Source organism: Thalassophryne amazonica, chromosome 1, assembly GCF_902500255.1.
Source record: "Thalassophryne amazonica chromosome 1, fThaAma1.1, whole genome shotgun sequence".
Classification (NCBI taxonomy): Eukaryota; Metazoa; Chordata; class Actinopteri; order Batrachoidiformes; family Batrachoididae; genus Thalassophryne; species Thalassophryne amazonica.
The window spans coordinates 73,085,918-73,103,675 of record NC_047103.1 but is presented as its reverse complement, the minus strand read 5'-3'; the positions used below and the strand labels follow the sequence as shown (position 1 = coordinate 73,103,675).

At 40.5% G+C, this 17,758-nt stretch overlaps 1 pseudogene; it reads left to right on the top strand.

Annotated features, from left to right (window-relative positions):
• LOC117511783 overlaps window positions 1–17,758 on the top strand; it is a 130,893-nt pseudogene that overhangs the window by 42,354 nt on the left and 70,781 nt on the right.

The window sequence follows — 17,758 nt, the reverse complement described above, 5'->3', positions numbered from 1 at the left end:
AAAGTCAGGTTACAGATGCCGGCTGATGTTAAAAGCATTCCTGGGACCAGAGCTCCTGACACTGCCTCCCATCTTATGGTGCTGACGCTGCAGAAGGGTAGGCAAACAAAGGAACATGACACAAGATACAGTCACATAGTTATTCATGCCGGCGCCAATGATGTCAGGATGGAGCACTCTGAGTTCACAAAAGTGGACATAGAGAGGACTTATGACCTTGCCAGAAAGACATGTCTGCATCAATTAGTAGTCTCTGGTCCCCTCCCCTCCTGGGGTACTGTTGAGGCATTTAGCAGGCTAACATCATTAAATGGGTGGCTGGCACAATTTTGTACACAGCAAGGCTTTAGTTTTATTGATAACTGGCCTTCATTTTGGGGCCGCCGTGGCTTGCTGATGCCGGACAGCCTTCACCCTACTGGGGAAGGTGCCGCCATCTTGTCTGTGAACATAGATAGAGCTCTACAGGGAGGGTAACATTAGGACTTTACAGCAGGCCACAGAGCAGGTGATTAGAGGCCCTCCAAGGATTATGACAAATGTGGGTATGGAATTCATTAGCTTAGCAGGGAAATTAGTGCAGAAAATCTACTATGGTGATAGCGCAGTTTATGTGCCAGGGAGGGAAATTCATCCAGTTGAGACTGTGGCCTATTTCCGCAGACGGGTCCATAAAAATCAGAGTGATATGCTTTACAAACTTAATGCCCATTACGACATTGGATGACGGTGAAATTGAGGATGGCCCATTGGCTGTTCCAGCAATATCAAATATTTTGTGTCTGCTACCTACAACCCGCGTGGAATGTCTCAAACTTAAACATACTTCCAGGCATCTTATATATGCTGCTCTGGAACCACCCCTAAATCCAAACAGTCCCAACTGTCAACCCCTCTGAGGTCCTAAGCCTGAGTCTCATTAACATACAATCACTATCCTCGAAATCATTGCTGATTAATGATCTAATTATGGATCATCAGAGATATGATTGCGTTATGTGAAACCTGGCTTAAACCTCGAGGTGTCCTCCCCTTAAATGAGGCCTTCCCACTGGCGTACACATTTAGTCACATCCCTCATGATGCGAAGCAAGCGGGGGTGTTGCTCTTTTGTCCTCCACCTCTTACCTGTATTAACGGCATCTGTTGGAACTTGTTATCTGTATAAAAGGCACCTATCCACAGCCTCAAACAGTCAGACTCCAAACTCAACCATGGCCAAGACCAAAGAGCTGTCGAAGGACACCAGGAAGAAAATTGTAGATGTGCACCAGGCTGGGAAGAGTGAATCTACAATGGTCAAGCAGGTTGGTGTGAATAAATCAACTGTGGGAGCAATTGTAAGAAAATGGAAGACATACAAGACCATTGATAATTTCCCTCAATTTGGGGCTCCACGCAAGATGTCAACCCATCCATCCATCCATCCATCCATCCATTTTCTTCTGCTTTATCCGGAGTCGCGTCGCGGGGGCAGCAGTTCAAGCAAAGCCGCCCAGACCTCCTTATCCACATACACCTCCCCCAGCTCCTCCGGGGGAACCCCAAGGCATTCCCAAGCCAGCCGAGAGATGCAGTCCCTCCAGCATGTCCTGGGTCTTCCCCAGGGCCTCCTCCCAATGGGACGTGCCCGGAACACCTCTCCAGCGAGGCGTCCAGGCGGCATCCGGAAAAGATGGCCGAGCCACCTCAACGGACTCCTTTGGACGTGGAGGAGCAGCGGCTTGACTCCGAGCTCCTCCCGAGTGACCGAGCTCCTCACCCTATCTCTAAGGGAGCACCCAGCCACCCTGCGGAGGAAACTCATCTCGGCCGCTTGTACTTGCGATCTCATTCTTTCGGTCATGAGCCAAATCTCATGACCATAGGTGAGGATCGGAATGTAGATCGATCGGTAAATCGAGAGCTTTGCCCCCCTACTCAGCCCAGATGTCAACCCGTTGGGTCAAAATGATCATGAGTACAGTGAACAAACATCCCAGAACTACACGGAGGGACCTGATGAAGGACCTGCAGAGAGCTGGGACCAAAGTAACAAAGGCTACACACTATGCAGAGAGGGACTCAAATCCTGCAGTGCCAGGTGTGTTCCCCTGCTTAAGCCAGTACATGTCCAGGCCTGTCTGAATTTTGCCAGAGAGCATATGGATGATCCAGAAGAGGATTTGGAGAATATCATGTGGTCAGATGAAACCAAAATAGAACTTTTTGGTAAAAACTCAACTAATCATGTTTGGAGGAAGACGAATACTGAGTTGCATTCCAAACACACGATACCTACTGTGAAGCATGGAGGTGGAAACATCATGCTTTGGGGCTGTTTGTCTGCAAAGGGGACAGGACAACTGATCCGTGTTAAGGGAAGAATGAACGGGGCCATGTATCATGAGATTTTAAGCCAAAACCTCCTTCCATCAGTGAGAGCATTGAAGATGCAACGTGGCTGGGTCTTCCAGCATGACAATAATCCCAAACACACCACTCGGGCAACGAAGGAGTGGCTCTGTAAAAAACATTTCAAGGTCCTGTAGTTGCCTAGCCAGTCTCCAGACCTCAAACCCATAGGAAATTTGTGGAAGGAGTTGAAAGTCCATGTAGCCCAGTCAGCCCCAAAACATCACTGCTCTAGAGGAGATCTGCATGGAGGAATGGACCAAAATACCAGCTACAGTGTCTGCAAACCTGGTGAAGACTTACAGGAAACGTTTGACCTCTGTCTTTACCAACAAAGATTATGTTACAAAGTACTGAGTTGAACTTTCGTTATTGACCAAGTACTTATTTTCCACCATAATTTACAAATAAATTCTTTAAAAATCCTACAATGTGATTTCCTGGATTTTTTTTTTCTCATTTTGTCTCTCGTAGTTGAAGTGTACCTATGATGAAAATTACAGACCTCTCTCATCTTTCTGAGTAGGAGAACTTGCACAATCAGGGACTGACTAAATACTTTTTTACCACACTGTAGCTTTTGGGGGTCACAAATATAATTCATTTGAACATCTGATTCTCCGCTCTGCCCACGATGCTACGTATTGTCAAGGTCAGAAGAATAGAAATCAGCCATATTACTTTGTCACTGTATATAGGCAACCTGGTCTCATGGCAAGTCGTGATTCAGCAGCACGAAATATACATTAGTCTATTGGTTCATGATATTGTGATGAAAAGCACCTCATTTTCATCACGGCAGCACAAATTCATTCTAATTCATTCCGTGATGGCTGCACGAAATTAAAAGTGAAGCAGGGCGGTCGGGGGCTGTTATAGTTAGGGTTGGGGGTAGGAGTAGGGTTAGTAATAATGAGTTAAAAAAAAAAACCCATCACGAAATGAGTCAAATTTTTGTGACGGGGAAAATTTGAAAAAAAAAAAAAAAAAAAAAAAAAATATATATATATATATATATATATATATATATATATATATATATATATATATATATATATATATATATATATATATATATATACGAGGGCTGTCAATAAAGTAATGGTCCTTTTTATTTTTTTCAAAAACTATATGGATTTCATTCATATGTTTTTACGTCAGACATGCTTGAACCCTCGTGCGCATGCGTGAGTTTTTCCACGCCTGTCGGTGACGTCATTCGCCTGTGAGCACTCCTTGTGGGAGGAGTCATCCAGCCCCTCGTCGGAATTCCTTTGTCTGAGAAGTTGCTGAGAGACTGGCGCGTTGTTTGATCAAAATTTTTTCTAAACCTGTGAGACACATTGAAGTGGACACGGTTCGAAAAATTAAGATGGTTTTCAGTGAAAATTTTAACGGCTGATGAGAGATTTTGAGGTGATTCTGTCGCTTTAAGGACTTTTCACGGTGCGAGACGTCGCGCAGCGCTCTCAGGCAGCGTCATCAGCCTGTTCAAGCTGAAAACCTCCACATTTCAGGCTCTATTGAACCAGGACGTCGTGAGAGAACAGAGAAGTTTCAGAAGAAGTCGGTTTCAGCATTTTATCCGGATAGTCCACTGTTAAAAGAGATTTTTTTAATGAAAGACGTGCGGACGGATCCGCGCGTCGGGACGCAGCCGACGCGGTGCGGCGGCACAGGAAAAACACCTCCGTGTTGATAACCATTTGTAAAATCCAGGCGGCTTTTGATGGCTTTCAGTGGAGTGAGTATATGAGAAATTGTTTAACAGGCAGGACATGTTCCAACTTGTCCTTAAGGCTTTCAACAGAGGTGTTTTTCCTGTGGCGGAGCGTCGCGGCGGCTGCGTCCCGACGCGCGGACCCGTCCGCACGTCTTTCATTAAAAAAATCTCCTTTAACAGTGGAATATCCGGATAAAATGCTGAAACCGACTTCTTCTGAAACTTCTCTGTTCTCTCACGACGTCCTGGATCAATAGAGCCTAAAATGTGGTTTTCAGCTTGAACAGGCTGATGACGCCGCCTGAGAGCGCTGCGCGACGTCTCGCACCGTGAAAAGTCCTTAAAGCGACAGTCTCACCTCAAAATCTCTCATCAGCCGTTAAAATTTTCACTGAAAACCAGCTTAATTTTTCGAAACCGTGTCCACTTCGATGTGTCTCACAGGTTTAGAAAAACTTTTGATCAAACAACGCGCCAGTCTCTCAGCAACTTCTCAGACAAAGGAATTCCGACGAGGGGCTGGACGACTCCTCCCACAAGGAGTGGTCACAGGCGAATGACGTCACCGACAGGCGTGGAAAAACTCATGCATGCGCACGAGGGTTCAAGCATGTCTGACGTAAAAACATATGAATGAAATCCATATAGTTTTTGAAAAAAATAAAAAGGACTGTTACTTTATTGACAGCCCTCGTATATATATAAACACAGTTTTCCCACCTACAAAGAATGGAGATGTCTGTAATTTTTATCGTAGGTACACTTCAACTGTGAGAGACAGAATCTAAAAAAAAAAAATTCAGTCAGTTAAATTGTATGACTTTTAAATAATGAATTTGCATTTTATTGCATGAAATAAGTATTTGCTACAATAGAAAAACAGACCTTAATATTTGGTACAGGAACCTTTGTTTGCAGCAGGGATTTTGGCCCACTCCTCCATACAGATGATCTCTAGATCTTTCAGGTTTCGACTTTCAGCTCCTGCCAAAGATTTTCTATTGAGTTCAGGTCTGGAGTCTGGCTAGGCCACTCCAAGACCTTGACATGCTTCTTACACAGCCACTCCTTACTTCCCCTGGATGTGAGTTTTTGGATCATTGTTTTGGTGGAAGACCCAGCCATGACCCATCTTCAATGGTCTTACTGAGGGAAGGAGGTTGTTTGCCAAAATCTCACAATACCTGACCCCATCCATCCTCCTTTCAATATGGTGCAGTTGTCCTGTCCCCTTTGCAGAAAAGCACCCCCAAAAATGATGTTTCCACCCCCATGCTTCACGGTTCTTGGGGTTGTTCTCATCCTCCAAACATGACAAGTGGAGTTGATAGCAAAAAGCTCTATTTTGGTCTCATCTGACCACATGACCTTCTCCCATGCCTCCTCTGGATCATCCAGATGGACACTGGCGAACTTCAAACAGGCCTAGACATGTGCTGGTGTGAGCAGGGGGACCGTGTGTGTCCTGCAGGATTTTAAACAATTATGGCGTCGTGTGTTACTAATGTAATCTTTGTGACTGTGGTCCCAGCTCTCTTCAGGTCATTGACAAGGTCCTCCCATGTATTTCTGGGCTTTCTCAGAATCATCCTTACCCCACGAGGCGAGATCTTGGCACGGAGAGCCAGACTGAGGAAGATTGACAGTCCTCTTGTGTTTCTTCCACTTGCTAATAAATAATCACAACAGTTGTTGTCTTCTACCAAGCTGCTTGCCTGTTGTCCTGTAGTCAATTCCAGCCTTGTGCAGGTCTACAATTTTGTCCCTGGTGTCCTTAGACAGCTCTTTGGTCTTGGCCATGGTGGATAGGTTGGAGTGTGATTGATTGTGTGGACAGGTGTCTTTTATGCAGGTAACAAGATCAAACAGGTGCAATTAATACAGGTAAAGAGTGCAGAATAAGAGGGCTTCTTAAAGAAGAACTAACAGGTCTGTGAGAGCCAGAATTCTTGCTGGTTGGTCAGTGACCAAATACTTATTTCATGCATTAAAATGCAAATTAATTATTTAAAAATCATACAGTGTGACTTTCTGATTTTTTTTTTTTTTTTTTAGATTCTGTCTCTCACAGTTGAAGTGTACCTATGCTATAAATTACAGACCGCTCCATTCTTTGAAGATGGGAAAACTTGCAAAATAAACAGTGGATCAAATACTTATTTGTCTCACTCATACAGTGAGACAAATAAGTATAAATAAATAAGTCCACACACTGTGTGTGTGGACTTGCATTTTGGTGTGCGTCGCTGGTCCTTTGAGGTCAAGAGAGATTCCAAAATAGTCCAACACAAACTTTAAATATCAGTCCAATCCAAAATTGTTCTGAGTCAACCAGCAGAACAGATAGTCAGATAGTTCAAAAACAATCCTGATGATGTAGTCTGTATCAGATGCCGTGGATTGACTTCTTTGTGTACAGACTGTCGTCTGCTTTCCTCAGTCCAGGGAAAAATCAAGACAGAAATATGTCCAACTTTTCATCTGACAGCACTTCTACTTCAGCTACAGACATCCCAGCGAATATCGCAAATGCCTCCAGATGGTTTACGGCGTACTGATAATAACAGTAATAAGCTTGTTCAAATTGTCGTCTGTCACCAAAACAAACCCTGTCATGTTTGTCTTTAAGCTAAGTGCTAGTGTGAGCGAGCCCAGTGGTCTCAGTGTGCAATAGCACAACAATGTATAGCACTGCAGTTTTAGGGATGCTCCACATCTGTAGCATGTCATCAAACGCAGCTGCTATGGTGTGGGAACCCCAAAACTGTTTTGCTTATACGACAACTCTCTGCAGAATGAAACTGCCATCGATTCACTGAGCGTTTAATCTGATGAGAGACATAGGGCTGACACTGCTTGCCCAAATATCAGTGGTAAAACTGATGCCTGAAATGTGTTACAGCTAGTGTGAGCACGCACAGTGGTCTCAGTGTGCAATACCACTAAATGTATAGTACCAAAATTGCACGCTGAATAGCACCACCACTGCATGGTAAATGGAACACAATGGCAAATGGTACGAATAATCCATGTCACTTGACATACAGTACAAACTACCAATCAAATGACAAGGATCTATTCAGCTGTTATATAAATATATAAACAATTCTTCCAATTGTTCTTCCAGTTTTTCTGTGAGATTTTGACTGAGGGCCTTTGGGTAGTGCTAGAATGACTCTGGATCAAATGAGTCCTTACTTATTGAGACTCTGATGAGTATCACATGTATTGTGAGGGAGCATCAGGTTATTGTGGCCATGTGGTGCGTTTTTCTGGACATGATCCAGCATGTAGATGCCTCAGTGGTGAGGACCCCGGTAAGGGGGCACACACTTTTCACCTGGCTGTGGCAGATGGTTCTTTCAAGAGATGGGAATTGGCCAGTCATCTGCCTGGGTGGTTGTCATCTAGGAACCAAAGCGAAGTGGTGGATGCATTGACACGCTGCACCAGTGTATGCTGACAGACCTTACTTGACTTGCTTGGATCTGTTAATGTGATTTCAAATAAGTTTTTATTTGTTGCCAATTTATGTGACAAAGCAGGTGTTCTTTGACTCTCTTCACAGTACCTTAAAGAGCAGAATGGTGATGTCCATGCTGAAATCAAACAACTGCTGAATGAGATCAACAAAACAAATGCTCCGTATGAACTGAGTGTGGCCAACAGGCTGTATGGGGACCAGTCCTTTCTCTTTATTCAGGTGCATCTGTTTGTGTGTTTGATGAACTCAGTGTGCATTCAGTTTGATTTCATAGTTGGTGTTTTGACATGATTTTTTTTTTTCAGTTATTCCTGTCTATTGTAAAATTTATCTTGAACTATTGCCATAGCAACACAAAGTGCAGAATCATTCAATTCTAAATGGATTGTTTTCATGTCAACTTCCATAACATGCATATATATTTATTTGATAAAAGTAATTTATTTCCTTTCTGTAATAAGAAAAATTCAGATTCAGAAGTAACCAGAGCAGTCTGGTGTCACACTCAAGAAACCAACCACTGGCAACAGCCTATAGTTTGGCCATCAGAACTATATCTGTGGTGAAAGTGTCAAACTTATATACATTCACTTATCTCAGCAGTGACAATCGTGTCTTTGGATCTTAAGACTTTGAGACTGAGAAGCACCTGGCAAGACCTTATTCACCCTATTGACGTTTCAAATCCCACAAAAAAAGAGGTCGCCGTGCTGCGAGATTTCAGTAACATTGAGAACTGCACTGAGATGCTCTGATCGGGCTGCACTTTAACCGCTGCACACGGACAACACCATTAACATCGCAACATAAAACTATTTTTATATTGTGCCTAAAACTCTGATGAATATATTCTCTGGGTTTTTAGACATTGTTATTGCGTTTGTTTTATGTAAACATGCGATAATCACAGGCTGTCTCTCTGTTATTTTCAGTGGGAGCTGCTGTGAGCTACGCTCGCTTCCTGATCATGTCATTCTGGGGGGAAAGTGAAGTTTGCTCTTTAACGTCTTGATTATTGTTCTTTACAACACTGTTTGTGTTGTGTGCCGACGCGGGTTGAGGAGCGGACCTGCGTCTGACTGAACCCAGCGCTAAATAACCAGAAAACGGTTCCAAAAAACAAAACAATTTTATTTTCCCCTCTAGGAACGAAGATTGACCAGGAGATCGAGAGCTTCCCCTTTTGGTTCAGCTACCTTTTTATCACAACAGTACAGTAGAGCAACAGTATGGCCGAATCACGCTTCATCGTCCCCTCACTCGTGAACAAGACCACAAAGTACTCGAACTCCTTCACTTGGAAGACCTCATTCCCTACCTGTAGTAGGCAATCCATCAGTTTCCAACTGAGAACCATGGCCTCAGATTTAGAGGTGCTGATCCTCATCCCATCCGCTTCACACTTGGCTGCGAACCGATTCAGTGAGTGTTGGAGGTCACAGGCCGATAAAGCCAACAGGACCACATCATCTGCAAAAAGCCATGATGAGCCCCCGAGCCCACCAAACCGGAAACCCTCCTCCACAAGCTCTGGCTCCTTCCTTCACAGCGAGGTGACGTTCCACACCCCCAGAGCCAGCCCCTGCCACCTGGGTCTGGTCTGTCGAGGCCCTCGACTTTGACTGGCACCAATGGGACAGCGCACCCAACACCAGTGGTTCCCCCTACTGGTGGTGAGCCCACAGGGTGGAGATGGAAGGTCCATGTTGCCTTTTTGGGCTGTGCCCGACTGGGCTCCGTGGCAAGCCCAGCCACCAGGCGCTCGCTAATGGGCAGTACATCCAGGCCTGGCCCCAGTTGATGGCCCCAGGCTTCCTCCAGGCCAGGTCACATTTCTTCTACCTCATTTTGTCATGGTGTCTTGTGAACCATTCTTGACCTGACCTGAGACCAGTTTGCCATGAGAGACCCTATCAGGAGCATAAAGGCTCCAGACAATATAGCTTTCAGGTTCATAGTGGCACACAAACCTCTCAACCATGATAAGGTGATGGTTCCCAGAGAGGGGAAAATTTTCTGCATGCCCAAAATTTTTTGAGGAGCTCAGCTTATCAGGATGTACATCAGCGAGCTTCAGTGTGCTTCAATGTGCTCTTAACTCATAAAAAACTTACCCTTAACTTCTTGAACTTATGGCGGCTTTTTAATACAATTGGCATATGCTGGCTAAATCGTCGAGGTGTGACAAGGCCTTAAGGAAACAATTGGATATATTTGCGACTAAGATCCTTGGGTACTGTTTTCGTGACTTTGTGTCAAATGAACAGTTACCTAAGGAGACTCAGGTGAGGTGCACCACTGCATTCTGTCCATGTGGTACACTTCTATTGCTTTGGTGCCTCAGTGCTGAGGACTTCAGCAACAAGAAAAGTGTCCAGTATCCTACTAAGTGGTTGTCATCCAGAACTTAAGACAGTTCCACAGTGTGGTGGATGTAGTGGTGTGCAGTACAAGAGTGCACACCCTGATCTGACCTGATGTCTTTGTCCATTTTCTTTCATGTCATCTTCGTGTTCTTTTTAGGACATAAAGACTAATTTAGCTATTTAATGGGTAGCTGGTCCATCTCCAGAATCAACCAACCAATCAGACTCTGTTTATATAGTGCTTTTGATACAGGTAAATGCAGTCCAAAGTGGTGCACACAGTAAAGCCAGCTGCTACATGCAAACCAATGGATGACTTCCCAAATAAACTACTCAAAAAAACAATGTTAGACTTCCAGAAAGACAGAAGTATCCTGTGGCTTTTGGGAGTGTGGACCACTGAGTAGACCTTGAAGATAATCTGGATCTGGAATATGGTTTTTGTTTTTTCCCCACTTTATTTAACATTGGAGATGAGAGCATTTTCAGCCTTGGTGTTGGTTTTCTCTCTGATAGCTCATTTAGTTTCATTTCTTGTCCCCAAGGGGAAATTATGTTCCACAGCACTGTACATTCAACTTCACAAAGTACAGTACAAGTAACATGATACGATAAGCAATATACTAAAATATTCAAACACCAAAAACATTACATGACTGTTATAATATATGGAATTCCATCTCCATGCCAACACGATTATTGGCGAGTTATCTTAAGTGATGCTATGAGCACACATACCAGGCTTAAATAAATGCAATATTTTAAAAGTTTGATGTAGTTGAAATTCTTCGTTACTATTTTTAGTGTGTTCAGTTCTTCAGCTTTGTGTTAAATCCCACCGTAATCAGAATTTTTAAATTGTAATTTTCTTGAAATAGCACTTTTCAATCAATTGTTACAAAGTATTCTGCAATCAGTAAAAGTCTTACTGTATACTGCATGAGCACTTTGAATTTCCACTTGTACGCACAGACAGCTTCAGCTTCATGGTAGGCAAACACATCCTCTTATGCTGTGGCAATAATGGTTTTGTTTGCATTTACTGAATAAATTGATGTATATATTTATTTCATGTGATTAGAATTTCTAAATGTGCTTTTGATTGATTCAGAGTTATATAGGAGACACTAAGAAGTACTACGATGCTCCCCTGGAGACTGTGGACTTCAAAAACTCTGAGGAAGCTGCAGTCAAAATCAACAGCTGGGTGGAGGAGAAGACAAAAGGTGAACCACCACACATGAATAACCCATGTTTTCCTCCAGGCACCCATTTGTGTGATAGAACTTTAGATCATCTTCATCTGGTGGAACATGACATTGTTGTTGCTTAATCACAGGCTTGTGTTCTCTCTTGTTGGGGACACTCATCTACTTATTCATAGTGTATTGTCAGTTGTGTACATTTGTTTACTCTCCAACCAGTTTTCATTTTATTGTTGATATTTTAGATGGGAATAGCTTTTTTTTTAAATGGAGTTATCAATATGTATACCGCGTGCTTGACTGAAGTGTGTTGGCATCAATGGGACACAGTGTTTGTGCTTTTGCATGATATGCCTGTGTCTATATAAATACATATATACACAGGTTGTAGGTTCTACATGACGTTTTGAGGCAACTAGCAATTTAGACAACAATGTTGTGCTTTAATATTTTTGTCTTTCATTAATGTGCCAACAGAAAACCTTATTTGAAGAATCCAAACACTAGCCACTTATTTTTCCTTTGAGTGTTTTAATATGTGTATAGCAGCTGTACTCTCTCTCTTGTCTGTGCTGTGTTGTGTTGAATTCTCCTACTCACTCCCCTTGGGACATGAACTCACGATCTCCAGCATGGGAGGCAAATCCTATGATCATTCAGCTAAAACCCAGGCTTGGGACTGAGTAGCCAGAGTATCCTTTGGCTGTTAGGGGAGTTAGTGAAGCAGATAACAGAATATTTACAGAAGAATCTTTCAAATGATGAAACAAGCACCCTATTTGGTGCAAATACTCCTTAGACATTACTCTTTTGTAAAAGCACGTTAGCCACCTAAATTTTCAATAGGCAGCCAGGTAGGGGTCAATTGAAGAATTACACAGGGGTCAAAATTTGCAAATGCTCCAATCATGTTGAAAACTATACTACATTATTTGTCTGATCACAGAGATTCCAAAAAGGTATAGTTTGGACTATCTGTGACTGAATGTTATGGAGTTATGGGGTAAAAATAGTAAGAATGGTGACAGAGGTCAATTTCAGTTTGTACAGGGGTCAAAAGTTAAAGTTGTTCCAATTTTGGTAAAACGTGGTGCAAATTATTGGTTGAGCTAGTAGGATTAATAAATGGAATAGTTTTGACTGTGTTGAATGCTTGGTCTCCAAAGTAAAGGTCAAATAAGGTTAACGTCCACTGGACACTGATTTGGCGCTATATAAAGGAAATAAAAATTGATTCTATGACATGTGACATATGTTACCCTGTAACATGATAACTCAGCATGACACATGGTGCAAACTATTCCATTTATTAAGAATGACAAAATATCTCCATGTTTTGTGTGTGTTCCACAAAATGACCAGCGTAAAATTAACTGACTGTCCTGTCCTGTGTGCCAACAGAATTTCTTGTACATTTGTCCGTGAATTGTTCTGTGAATTGTTCTGTAATTTATGTCTGTAGCATGGCCCAAGCAGAGTGTCACCCCTTTGAGTCTGGTCTGCTTGAGGTTTCTTCCTCAGAGGGAGTTTTTCCTTACCACTGTTGCTGTGGGGGTTGGTAAGGTTAGACCTTACCTGTGTGAAGTGCTTTGAGGCAACTTTGTCAGTTGCCTCAGACTGCTTTGAAGGTGCTGCCACCGCCTGTTCAGGAGTGTGTAGTACTACGTTTGCTTCCATGTTACCAGCATTTAGCGTGAAGACGGCTTCGATTTGCATTTTGTTTGGTGCCAGAAGTTGGTCGATGCCATGCAACACAGATGGGACCAGTCTTCTAAGCAGAGGACCAGTTTCTAAGCAGAGTCGCAGCTTCTTTGTAGAGGCAGTTTGAGAAGAAGCCCGGAGGAAGGAGGAAGGAGTGGAGCTGAGGTTAACTGAGAGCTAACGGGGCTACACGCTAGTTAGCCAAGTCAAGTGTCCAAAGTTAATACCGGCTGGGAAAAGTGACTGAAGCGCACTAACAGCCATAAAAACCCCGGCAGAGACAGGACTGAGCAGGATGCCAAACCTGTGAGGAAATACAAGAGGAATTGTCTTGAAGTAAGGTTGGAGTTATTAACAAGATGCCGTCCAAATTGAACTACGGAGACTTGAAAGAGTCACTTGACTCTCTGGCTGAGGATGTGTCTGCTGTCAAAACGCAGCAGACACAGCTCTTGGAACTTTTGGAGGAGGTTAAACAGCTGCGCCTCCAGAATGAGGAGAAAAACCGCCGCATCACAGAGCTGGAGCAGCGAGTGGAGGAACTGGAGCAACATTCTTGTATGAACGATGTGGTCATCTCAGGAATCCAAATTAAGCCGCGCTCGTACGCGCGTGCGGTTGTTGGTGGTGGTGAGGAGCCCAGTGAGCAGGAGACGCTCTCTGTGGAGCAACAGGTGGCATCCTACCTCCAGAGTAGAGGGATAGAGTTGGACCTGGAGCACATTGAGGCGTGTCACACTCTGAGACAAACCGGAGAGAGGCCAACCGTCATCGTAAGATTTGCCAACAGAAGAAACAAAAGGGCACTCTTGAAGCAAAGATTCAAACTAAAAGGAACAAATGTATTCATGAATGATCACTTAACCAAAAAGAATGCCGATATAGCCAAGAAAGCAAGAAACCTAAAGAAACAGCAAAGAATTCAGCAAACGTGGGTAACAAATTGTAGGATTCTCATCAAACTGAATGGTACACCAGAAGAAGCAAAAGTTATGGTGGTGAGAAATATAGAAGAGCTTGACAAATATAACTGAAAGATAAAGGTAACAATGTGAGACTCTATACACCACCATGAACATTACAACAAACATATTTACACCAAAGAACAACAAAGATACAGATTTGTTACAGAGAATCTTACAATTTAAACAAAAGGAACTGGAAACATTTAAATATACTGAGCACAACACACAAGATCAGGAAAATGAAACTGACCCGGTCAACAACCTTCTTGTTTCAATAAATATGAACTGTGATTACTATACACAAGACCAGTATACAAATGTTACGACTTCGGACGACAAATTGTCAATCATACATTTCAACAGCCGAAGTTTGTACACTAATTTTAACTCTATAAAGGAATATTTGCAACAGTTTATATCACCATTTAGTATTATTGCCATATCAGAATCCTGGTTACAAAAGGAAAAAGGTATTGATTTTGATTTAGAAGATTATGAGTTGCATTATGTAAACAGGAAATACAAAACAGGAGGTGGTGTTGCATTATATATTCATAAAACAATTCAGTTTACGGTTGTAGAAAGTATGTCAGTAACAATAGATGGAGTAATGGAATGTCTGACAGTCGAAATAGACAACAAAAAGAGGAAAAATATTATTGTAAGTTGTGTATATCGGTCACCTGGTTCAAGTATTGACATTTTTAATGAACAAATGGAAAAAATGTTCTCGGAAATAAGTACTAAAAATATATTTGTCTGTGGGGATTTTAATATAGATCTTTTGAATCCTGAAAAACTGAAATCAATAGATGCTTTTTCTGACACAATGTATAGTATGTCCCTTTATCCAGCAATTACAAAACCAAGTAGAATAACATCTCACAGTGCCACAATAATCGATAATATCTTTACGAATATTATTGAAAATCAAGTTACAAGTGGCCTGTTCATATGTGATATCACTGATCACTTACCTGTTTTTATTGTTTATGACTGTGACCTTAAAAAAACTAATCATGACAGAGAAGTAGTCCATAAACGAATAAGAACAGAAGAAACAATAAATGCCTTCAACAGCAGTTTAAGTATACAAGACTGGAGTACAGTCTACAGTGAGTCAGATGTAGATGGTGCATATAGCAATTTTATAGATATTTTCTGCACGTTGTATAAAAAACATTGTCCCCTTAAAGAATACTATAAAAATAAAAGATACAATAAATGTCCTTGGCTAACTAAAGGAATATTAAAAGCCTGCAAAAAAAAAAAACAGCCTTTATAAAAAATTTATTAATTCAAAAACAAAAGAAGCTGAAATAAGATATAAAGTATATAAAAACAAATTAACAGAAGTCATCCGAATAAGTAAAAAGTTGTACTATGATGAAATTCTACAAAAAAATAAAAACAACATCAAAGAAACTTGGAACATTTTGAACAACCTAATTAAACCAGGATCTTCCAATACAAGATATCCAGATTATTTTATTGATAAAAATGTTCATGATTACAACATGAATAATATAGTGAATGGTTTTAATAAATTTTTTGTACATGTTGGCCCTGATTTGGCAGCTGAAATCCCAAATCCAGGAATTCAGCAGTCTAATGAAACTATAAAAAGAAACATAAATTCAATTTTTCTTTCAGCAACAAATGAACAGGAAATAAAAGACATTGTTAATAAATGCAGAAACAAACTGTCTACAGACTGTCACGATATAGACATGGTATTAGTCAAAAAAGTCATCAACAACATTTCAAAACCTCTGACCTATATCTGTAATTTGTCATTCCAAACTGGATGTGTTCCGGAAAAAATGAAAATTGCAAAAGTTATACCACTGTACAAAAATGACAACAAACATATTTTTACCAATTATAGACCAATTTCTTTACTCCCACAGTTTTCAAAAATCCTAGAAAAATTGTTTGACTCTCGTTTGGAAAAATTCATAGAAAAATATCAGTTAATAAACGAAGGTCAATATGGTTTTAGAAAGAAAAGAACCACTTCAATGGCTGTTATTGAGGCAATAGAAGAAATTACTAAAGCATTGGACAGAAAAAGATATGCTGTTGGAATATTCATTGATCTTAAAAAAGCATTTGATACAATTAACCATTCAATTTTAATCAACAAATTAGAGAATTATGGTATCAGAGGAGTTGCAGGAAATTGGATAAAAAGTTATCTTACAGATAGGGTCCAATACGTGGAAATGGGAAATTACAAATCTGAATGTCTTGGCATTGCTTGTGGTGTCCCCCAGGGGGCAGTGTTGGGTCCCAAATTGTTTAATATGTATATTAATGACATTTTTAATGCATCTAGATCATTGAAACTAATATTATTCGCTGATGATACAAATATATTCTACAGTAGTGATAATTACAATGAACTTATAAATACTGTAAATGACGAACTAAGTAAAATAAAAAATGGATGGACAGTAACAAATTATCATTAAATTTAAATAAAACAAAAGCAATGATATTTGGTAATTATAAGGTTAAATCTAAATTACAAATATGTATAGACAGTGTCCAAATTGAAAACTCAGCTGAAAACAAATTTTTAGGAGTAATAATAGACAGTAAATTAACATGGAAAGCCCACATCAGACACATAAAAATGAAAATTTCAAAAAGCCTCTCTATTATGAATAAGGTAAAGCAATTTCTTGATCATAATGCACTCCGTACATTATACTGTTCTTTAGTTCTCCCATACTTAACATATTGTGTTGAAGTGTGGGGTAACAACTATCAATGTTCAACACAACCACTATTTATACTACAAAAACGAGCAATAAGGATCATACATAAAGTTGGATTTTTAGAACATAGCAATAATCTTTTTATGCAATCAAAATTGCTTAAATTTCATGATCTTGTAAAATATTCTACATTACAGATTTTATTTAAGGTATTTAACAAATCACTGCCAAGTAACATTCTAAAGTTCTTCTCAGTTAAAGAGTGTGTTCATAATCTTAGAGGTTTTGCCAAATTCACATTATTAAAAGTTAGAACCACTCGGAAAATTTTTTGTGTGTCTGTCTGTGGAGCAAAGTTATGGAATGGTTTGGACGTCAGACTCAAGCAATGCCAAAGCATTCATGAATTCAAGTCACATTATAAACAGAGGGTCTGGGATCGGTATAGAATGATTGAGACTTAACAATAAAAGCCATTTTACATTCATGGCTCATGACTCTGTATCACAATTGTTGGTTTGTGCATTATATGTTTCTTTCTTTCATATGTTTGGTTCTTCATCATAATTGGTATTGTTGTCTCTTATCATTGTTGGTATGTTTTTTATATGTTTGCTTTCTTACCGTAATTGGTATTGTTGTTTTCTTACCATTGTTGGTATGAGCATCATATGTTTGTTTTCTTTGCCATAACTGGTATCGTTGATTTCTTACCGTTGTTGGTATGTGCTTGTCGCTTGTTTATTATACTGGTATTGTTTTCTTGCTGCTGTTGGTATCTATTGTGGGAATTTACAAGTATTTAAATGTATTATTTTCTTAATTTTCTATCTAATTGACGGGAAGCAGCTATGCACTTTATGTTAAATTTGAATAAAGGGGTGGGATTAAATAAGTTTTCTTCCTCCCACTCCTTTTTGAGCAGATTCAATGTTCTGAGTTAATAGTAAATTCAGTTTTTTTGTTTTTTATGTTATTGTTAAATTGTTTTCTGTTTTTTTTTTTTTTTTTTTTTCTGTATTTCTTATCCTCTGCTCAAATAAAATAGATGATGATGATGATGATGATGATGAACTCTGTTGTGATTTGGCGCTATATAAATAAATGAAAATAAAATGAAAAAACTGAACATCAGGCCCCATCTGATATCAGCATAATGTCACAGCGCCTTTTAGTGTGGCTGTAATAAGCGCTGTG